Here is a 9805-nt window from a genome sequence, read left to right as displayed (position 1 = left end):
TTAGTGCATTATGTTGGGCTTGTAGGCCTGGTATGTATATTTTGGTGGTTTGTCAGTTGTAGTAGTTATGACGGCCTTGTCGGCCCAACTTTATATTGATGTTTAGTCAGCGCTAGTTTCCATTCAGTTTTATATTTTGCTTCGCAAATTGTCTTGCAAGGTGGCCCCTTGGCCAAATTATGACATTATATGTTCAGAGTCCCTTAGTCGCAATTTGGTACACTAGGTTAGTTGAGGCACCGGGTGCCAGTCTCTCTTCCAAGTCGGGGCGTGACAGTTTTGATAGGTTCAGACGTCATTTAAACAAATGAAACTTAAGAATCTCGTAGAAATAGAATTCTATTATTTGGTTCCAGACAGTGTGATTGCCCAGGAGTTTGGATTAGGGTTGTGCATGGATCGGATCAGATCGAATTTAGCACATTTCAGATTGAAAATTCGGATTTCAAATTCTACAAAATGCAATCCGAATCCGATCCGAATTAATATCGAATCGGATCGGATAAATATTTCGAATTTTTGGATCAGATTATACACATTATTAAGGCTATTGCTAATCTAATCGGCTAATACATCTACCTTATCTGCTCCTTCTGTGTTCTGTGCTAATACAAACATCTCTTTGCTTTTCATCCCTTTTATCTGCATTGCATCTCTAAGAAAATATTTATCTGGAGGTTCGAGTTGTTATGCTTCTAAGTTGCAAAACTCATACTTATATTTTCTTGTAGAAGAGGCAATATAGCAAGAAAAATTCATGTTTCTGCAATTATGAGGGTACTATGGTGCCAATGTAGCTAAATCGAGCAATTGTTAAGGTTACAACTTGGAGAAAGATGTAAAGGAAGTACTGGCTATCCGAAATTAAAGTTTAGTATTTATACATGCCCTAATAATTTCAGAATTCAGATCGGATCGGGTTAAAATTATACCAATCCGAATTCGATCCGGATATTCGAAATTTTAATAAATATAATCTGAAATCCGATTCAAATATCCTAAATCAAAAATCCTAAATTCGAAATTGAGCGGGTCAGTTTGGATTTCGGATATCCGATCCAAATGCAGAGTCCTAGTTTGGATGTGTTTTGGAATACTTGCAACTTGGAAATCCGGTATAAAAATATAATTATACTATTTGGCACCAGATTGCAATCACAAAAGTACAGGGGTTGATTAGGATGAGTTGACCTCCGTTATAACGACAGAGGTTGACCAAGTTAGCTTTCATGATTGTAGAACTTAGTCCATGAATTCGAGAAAAGGGACCAACCACTTGGTCCATGATTGCGGAAACCTGGATTATAGAAAGATCAATTTGTGAAATTTCCAAATTTCTATTCTATTTTTTAGCAGGAATATCTTGGGATTCCGGTCTTTTTGGAAAAGCATCATCAAATTGACTTGGTAACAATTCTAAACTTATTTTTGTGTTTTATACTTGATTATTGATGAAATTTCATACACATAACCTAATCTCTAGAATAGGAATTCATGAACTTGAGCCCAAAACTTTCAAGTTAGAAAATTTAGGTTTTGATTAGAAAAGTAAATATATTTGGACTCACCAAATTATGAAAAACACAAAAATAAATTGGGATCAAATGTTGACCCTATTGATCAAAGGTTGACCATATTGATCAAGGATTGACTTTTTGAGTTGTATTTGACTTTGACTAAGGTTTACTTTAAGAAAGGAGCGCAATGGGTTTGTTTAAACCTACGGGAGTGTTCTTTGCATAAATTGGAGATATCAATTTGGTAAAAATTAAGCACAAAAACGAGGAATAAAAGTTGCAATTTAGCTCGACAGTAAAGTAAGTGAGGACTTAACATCTAAATTTGTTTTTTCCTAAAGATAAGTATGCTAGGTAGCTATATTTCCTTTACGGCATAATCTTATTAAATAATCAAAATTATCTAATTAATTACTTTTTCTTATTTTCACACCCTCATACGGGTAACTGTAATATAATATTGTCACGATCTAAAATACCACCTTAAGGATCGTAATGGCACCAAGTCCCTAGGACTAGGTAAGCCTAACACATGCTAAGAATTAACAGAATTTAACCAACTTAACTGAAAAATATTAACTGATAACTGAAATAACATAGATGAACCGAACATCGGCCATACAACCCTAAAACCGGTAGTACAAAGTCATAAGCTATACTGAATATACTAAAATCTCTAAAAACAATATTATTCTGGAATGAGAATAAATATTAGTAATGATAGACAACAGAAGGTGACTTCGAGGCCTGCGATAGCAGGTATACCTTGAAGTCTCTATAGAAAATCACAAGTAGATAAACTAACATCCAGCATGCTCCAAGGTACCTGGATCTGCACAAAAATATACGAAAGTGTAGTATGAGTACACCACAGCGGTACCCAATTAGTATCAAGACTAACCTTGATGGAGTAGTGACGAGGTTCAAGTCGACACACCTACTAGTCAAATAACCTATGCAGAATATTAATATAAGGCTAACAACGAAAAAGCAAAATAAAAAAATGGCAACCAAAGGTAATCATGTGATGAACATCAAAATAATCAAAACGCATATCATATACAAAAGAATGAAATTAAGGAAAAACAATGACAGTTCTAATCATCAAACCGTTCCGCAACAGGAATTACAACAAGAATCACCCATAGGAACCATACCTCAACTATCACAAATCACGAGTCCCAAATTACGAATCTTATACATATGGAATCTTGTGTTGACATTATTAATCATATCCACGCGGATAACTCACGTGCTGCACGGACAACCCACGTGCCATTAACATCAATATCTCATATCCGCACGGACAACTAACTTGCTGCACGGACAAATTACGTGATAATAGTAACAATATCTCATATCCGCACGGACAACTCACGTGCTGCACAGGCAACTCACATGCCAATAGTAACAATATCTCAGATCTGCAAGGACAACTCACGTGCTGCATGGACAACTCACATGCCAATAGTAACAATATCTCATATCCGTACTAATAACTCATGTGTTACTAGCCCAATCCACACACAGAAAGCAGATATACATACATGCATATGATCAATCAACATCAAGATTCATACTCGTGGACTGGTACAGATAACATGTTACGGTGTATTCATATGCAAGTGTATAATCACAACTCAAATCAACAAGTAATATCATAGACACCGAATAACATATTGGGAACAACACAACAATTCACGTAATATGCATAACACATACAAGGAAGTCACACCACCACACGAATATCATCAATAATATGGCACCAGAACATCACATATCATCCCTAATATAAGCCCCCTTGTCTCGCCGCATGCGCAACAATGAAGTAAATGTCCGCCTTGTCTGGACACATGCGCATCAATAATTATCTCACCTTGTCTTGCCAGATACGCAAACCCGATATATATATATATATATATATATACCTTGTCTAGACGCATGTGCAAATATCAATGATAACAATAGCACAGCCAAACCTCGTGCAAACACACCGACAATCCTCTCAACAATTTCACATGTGCAAAAGTCACAATCAATGCAGCATATCAATTCGCACAACACGTGCCCATATTCCACAACACTACAAAAATAACAATACTATTATCACAATAACGCATATCCCGTGACTTAACAACAATGTATACAAGAGTATCAACAACAACATAATGAAACGACAATAACTCAATAATAAAAGATATTCCATAAAACAACATCTTTAAGTAAAACATGTTAATAACTCTCAATAACTACAACTCCAATTAAATGCATAAGAATGAACTCAACAATGAAAGATTTGATATGTACCAACAACCTCAACTAAATGCATATAAGAGTAAACTCGACAATGAAAGATAGAACATGTAATAACAACTTCAATTAAAGTATATGAGAGTAAACTCGACAATGAATTATATAACATGATATGACAACTTCAATTAAATGCATATAAATAACCTAAGAGTCTAAATCGGTCAATTCCCACATTTATCATCCACGTAATTCAAATAGTGTAATTAAACTAAACCGTATGGGGTAGTTCCCCCACACAAAGTTAGGCAAGACACTTACCTCAACTAGGCCAAATCAACACTCAAAAATAGCTTTCCCTTTAAAATTCACCTCCGCTCGGCTCAAATCTAACCAAAATCGACTTAATAATATCAACTAATACAAGAGAAATCAATTTCAATAAATAAAGTTAAGATCTTTATACAATTCCCCCAAAGATAATAAAAGTCAACCTTGGGCTCGTCCGGTCAAAACTCGGGTCCAAGGATAGATCGCGACTACCCATAATGCCACGAGTGCATATAAGTATTTTGTTTTCAAATTCGAGTCCAATTCGACTCTCAATCTCAAATTTTTATTTTTCAAAACATAGTAAAAAATCCCCAAAACTCTCTTCAAATCTAATGATTGATGTTAAATCTCTGAAATAATCATGTAATATAATTGAAATTGAATCAAAATCACTTACCCAAGTAGTTTGGTATAAAAATCTCTCCACAAAATTGCCTCCCACCGAGTCTAGGGCTAAAAATATGATAAAATGAGACTAACTCCCGAAATTAAACACTTATGTTCAGCTGCAGAAATCGCAAATGTGACCTGGGGTTCGCAAATGTGAACTCTCGCAAAACAAAAAAGCCTTCACAAAAGTAAAGCTTGAACATCCCTGAACACATCACAAAAGCGAAAAAAAATGTCGCAAATGCGAACTCTGGCTTTTCGCAAAAGCGACCAGTTGGTCGCAAAAGTGACCTTCCCCCATCCCAAGCCTATATCGCATTTGTGAGGCTAGCTTCACAAATGCGAAGCTTGCCAGTCTATTACTTTTTCGCAATTGTGCCCCTCATCTCACAATTGCGAGAACATAAACACCAGCAAAATCCGAACCTTCCTCAAAACCTTCGGAACGCATCCGAAACTCACCCGAGCCCTCGAGGCTCCACACCAAATATCCACAAAAGTCTAGATACATCATGCGAATTCGGTCGCATGATCAAAATACCAAAATAACATCCAAAACCACGAATCACACACCAAAATAAATGAAGATTTCAATAAAACTCAAGAACTTCTAAAAATACAACCACACGTCTGATTCCTATAAAATCAACTCAGAATGACGCCAAAGTTTGCAGACAAGTTTCAAAGAATAAAACAGGTCTATTTCAAGTCCCGAAATCAAAATTCGAACTCGGTAACTATAAAGTCAAACCATGATCAAAATTGCCAACTTTCGCCAAAAGATACCAAATCACCCTAGGAACCTCTGAATCCAATTCCGGGCATAAGCCTAAGTCTAAAATCACCATCTGGACCTAACATAACCATCGAAACTCTGATCCGAGATCAAATACACAAAATTCAAACTTTGTCAACTCTTCCAATTTAAAGCTTCAAAAAATGAGAATCATTCTTCCAAATCAATTCTGAATCACTCGGAAACTAAAACCGACCATGAACGCAAGTCATAATACACAATATGAAGCCACTTAATACCTCAAACCACCAAATGGAACGCTAAATCTCAAAATGACCGGTCATGTCGTTACATTCTCCCTCTCTTAAACAAACGTTCATCCTCGAACGTGCCAAGAGTCGTTCCAAAGCCATTAAATCACAGTATAAACTTATTGTACACATGCACACAGGTGATCCACGTCACCCCATTCCACATAAGGCCGACAACACCATCTCGATTGAGGATTATTCCTTCCACTATACCGATAAGCCTTAGAACCAAATTTCAATATCCACCAAAGACCTAATTCTCACATAAACACATTGTATAATCCTTACCCAGCTACAAAAGCTCATGCATACATCCACAATGTATAACCACATGACGCAACACATCACCCATATGCCCATAGCAACAACTCTGACCATAATAGCTTCCCATTACCAAATTTGGTACCGATAAATAGCCTCATAACGACTAGAACCTTGTTCCAGACCTTCACAATACTTCTAATGATGTATGAAACATGTGAAACTCATAATGACTTACCCAACCAACAACCCACACCAAATTCCACCTGGGCACATATATCACAATCCAAACACAACAAGCACAACTCGAATATCACTGAATATAGAAAGTGAAACATATGAGAGAACTATCAAACAAGTTCAACAAGTAAAACTCCCCATCGGTACCATCCTTCGAATCCATTCCACCTGGGAGAAACAATGCACACGAACAAATCAAAAATATCTCATCCTAACTTAACTCCACCACAATACGTATCCCGGTTCAAACATACCAATCCATACGAAAATACGAGGATCCCTTCCTCAACTCTGAATCACAAGTAATATAAACATACCAACAACTAAAAACCTTCTACTAACTCAATCGCGTAGAATAGAACCATAACACATAACAGACTTCCCATACCCGTGGAGCACCCAAATCACAAGTTGCGGCCAAACTATCTAGAAATCACATCAAAACCTACCGTATTATGTAACAAAAAGTCCAACATAGCCTCATAACCCTTAATAGAGACCCATCGAGGATGATAGATACGGGCTATCATAATACAATCCCCCAAATAGTGTATACACATAAACAAAGTACAAGAGTCATGAAATACAACCATATATGAAGCAAGGTAGGATGAATCTTACCAAAAAAATGGAATCGAGTAGAAATAATGCTAATGCGTCTCTATGAGAAACCAAATCCATACCTGTGATGACATGATATGGTGCAGCAGACTCAGTCCAACCAAGAAAAGCATAACAACGGGCTGAGCCTCCCCCTTTAGGACGCTCTCTACCTGCATGTCCCCCATCTCTAGCTAGTTGTGTAGGTGTAGTAGCATATGGAGTAGAACCTACAGCCTGAGAACTCCGTTATGGTACACCCACCCCGGAATCTAGAAAAATCTCTCACCATGTGCCTGGTATCCCCATACTCAAAGAAACCTCTCCACTGACGTGGTTGTGAATGCTGTTCGAAACGAGTACTCTAGGATCCATGGATAACTGAAGTACCACATGAAACCGGAAGTGTCGACTGAACTGGATGACCCACAAAACCTCTACCATGACATGCTTTGCCTCTGAAATAGGGATCAGTAGATCCTCCCGGTCCACGAGGCTTCTTAGCATCCCTATCATCCCTTTCTAAATCATGGATGTTCTCGATACTCCTAGCGATCTCCACCACCTAATGAAATGAAGTATCAGTCTCCAACTCCCATGTCATCCCAAGTCTGAGACCATAACTGAACCCCTCGATAAATCTATGGACTCTCTCTCTAACAGTAGAAACCAAAGTAGGTGCATGACGAGAACTCACTAAACCTCATAGTGTACTCAGACACGGTCATAGTCCCCTACTGCAACTCCTCAAAATTGATACGCCATGCATCCCTGAGGATCTTTGGAACGAACTCCCTCAAAAACAAACCAAAGAACTGAGGCCAAGTAAGTAGAGCTGCACCAACTGGCCTACCCTCCTCATAAGTCTGCCAAAATCTGTACGCCGATCCCGTCAGCTAGAAAGTAGTAAGGGCAACACCGCTCACCCCACTATGCCCATGGTGTGCAGAATATGGTGACACTGGTTTAGAAAACCCTGCACATCCTCATGAGCTACTCTACTGAAAGTAGGAGGAAAATACTTCTTGAACTTCTCAAGTCTCTTCTGCTCCTCCTCTAATGCCACTGGCCTGACCTTAGGTAGAATCGCGATAACGGGGTGTACTGACACAACACCCGGAGTCTCACCAACTGGAGCTCACAACTCTAGAGTACAGGCAGCGGGAGTCTGAGCTCCTCCCCTAATCTGTGAAGTAGCTGGTGTAACTGGGAATCAATCCTGCCCGAGCCAATGTACCAAATATGCTCAAGAATTGCGCTAAAGTCTTCTGAAGTCCAGGGTATCTACCGGCTTCTCAAGTTCCTTCTCCCCAACTAGAGTTACTCGTGGCTCCTCAGCTGCTACTCTTACATGTGCTCTAGCTGCAGCACGTGCTCATCTTTAGCCTCTACTGCATCCTCTACCCCGGCCTCTAGCAACACTGGCTCTGCGACCACATCATTAGTTATTATAGCTTGTGTCATCACAATCCATGAGAGAATAGAATCACAAAAGCTCGTACTAGGAAATCAATAAATCTGCACGATAGGAATGAAAAAAGTGAAGTTTCCTCCTAGTTTTGTAACCTCTCAAAGATAAGTGCAGATGTCTCTATAGCGATCCACAAGACTCTACTAAACTTGCTTATGACTCATAGCACCTATGAACCTAGAGCCCTGATAGACTCTACCAACTTGTCATGACCCAAAATCCCACCTTATGGATCGTGATGGCACCTAATCCCTAGGACTAGATAAGCCTAAAACATGATGAGAATTAACAATATTTAACCAACTTAACTGCAAAATATTAACTAATAACTGAAATAACATAGCTGAAACGAACATTGATTATACAACCCCAAAACTGGTAGTACAGAGTCAAAAGCTCTACCGAGTACACTAAAATCTCTAAATACAATATTGTTCTGGAATGAGAATAAACAATTGTAATGAAAGAAAACAAAAGGTGACTCTGAGGCCTGCGATATCAGGTATACCTTGAAGTCTCTGCAGCAAATCACAAGAAGCTAAACTAACACCCGACACACTCTAAGGTACCTGGATCTGCACAAAAATATGCAGAAGTATAGTATGAGTACACCACAACAATACCTAGTAAGTATCAATACTAACCTCGGTGGAGTAGTGACGAGGTTCGAGTCGAGACACCTACTAATCAAATAACATGTGCAGAATATCAATATAAAGCTAACAACAGAAAATCAAGGTAAATAAATGGCAACGAAGCATAATCATGTGATGAACAACAAAATAATCAAAACACATATCATATACAAGAGAAAGCAATTAAGGGAAAACAATGACAGTTCTAATCATCAAACCGTTATGCCATAAGAATTACAACAAGAATCACTCTGAGGTATCACACCTCAACTATTATAAATCACGAGTCCTGAATAACGAATCTTATATGCATGGCATCTCGTGCCCACATTATTGATCACATCTGTATGGACAAATCACCTGTTGCACGGAGAACTCACGTGCCATTAATATCTCATATCCGCATGGACAACTCACGTGTTGCATGGAAAAGTCACATGACAATAGTAACAATATCTCAGATCCGCACGGACAATTCACGGTTGCACGGACAACTCACGTGCCAATAGTAACAATATCTCAGACCCCCCTCCCCCTGACAACTCAAGCGTTGCACAGACAACTTACATGCTAATAGTAACAATATCTCATATCTGCACGGACAACTTATGTGCTACCAGTCCAATCCACACACAGAAGGCAAAATATACAAGAATACATGCACATGATCAATTAACATTAATATTCATACTCTTGGACTGCTAGATATGAAATTTTAGTTGTATGCATATGCAAGTGTACAATTACAACTCAAATCAACAAGTAATACCAGAGACACCGAATGGCACATTGGAAACAACACAACAATTTACGTAATATGCATGACACACATAAGGAAGTCACACCACCACATGAATATCATCAACAATATTGCCCCCAGTCCATCACATACCATCCCTGGCATTGCCCCCTTGTCTCGCCGCGTACGCAACAATAAAGTAAATGCTTGCCTCGTCTTGCCATACGCGCATTAATAATTATCTCACATTATCTCGCCACATGTGCAAACCCGATATATATATATATATATATATATATATATATATATATATATATATATA

The sequence above is a fragment of the Nicotiana tomentosiformis genome, chromosome 8, assembly GCF_000390325.3.
Source record: "Nicotiana tomentosiformis chromosome 8, ASM39032v3, whole genome shotgun sequence".
Taxonomy (NCBI): domain Eukaryota; kingdom Viridiplantae; phylum Streptophyta; class Magnoliopsida; order Solanales; family Solanaceae; genus Nicotiana; species Nicotiana tomentosiformis.
This window is presented reverse-complemented; position numbering follows the sequence as displayed.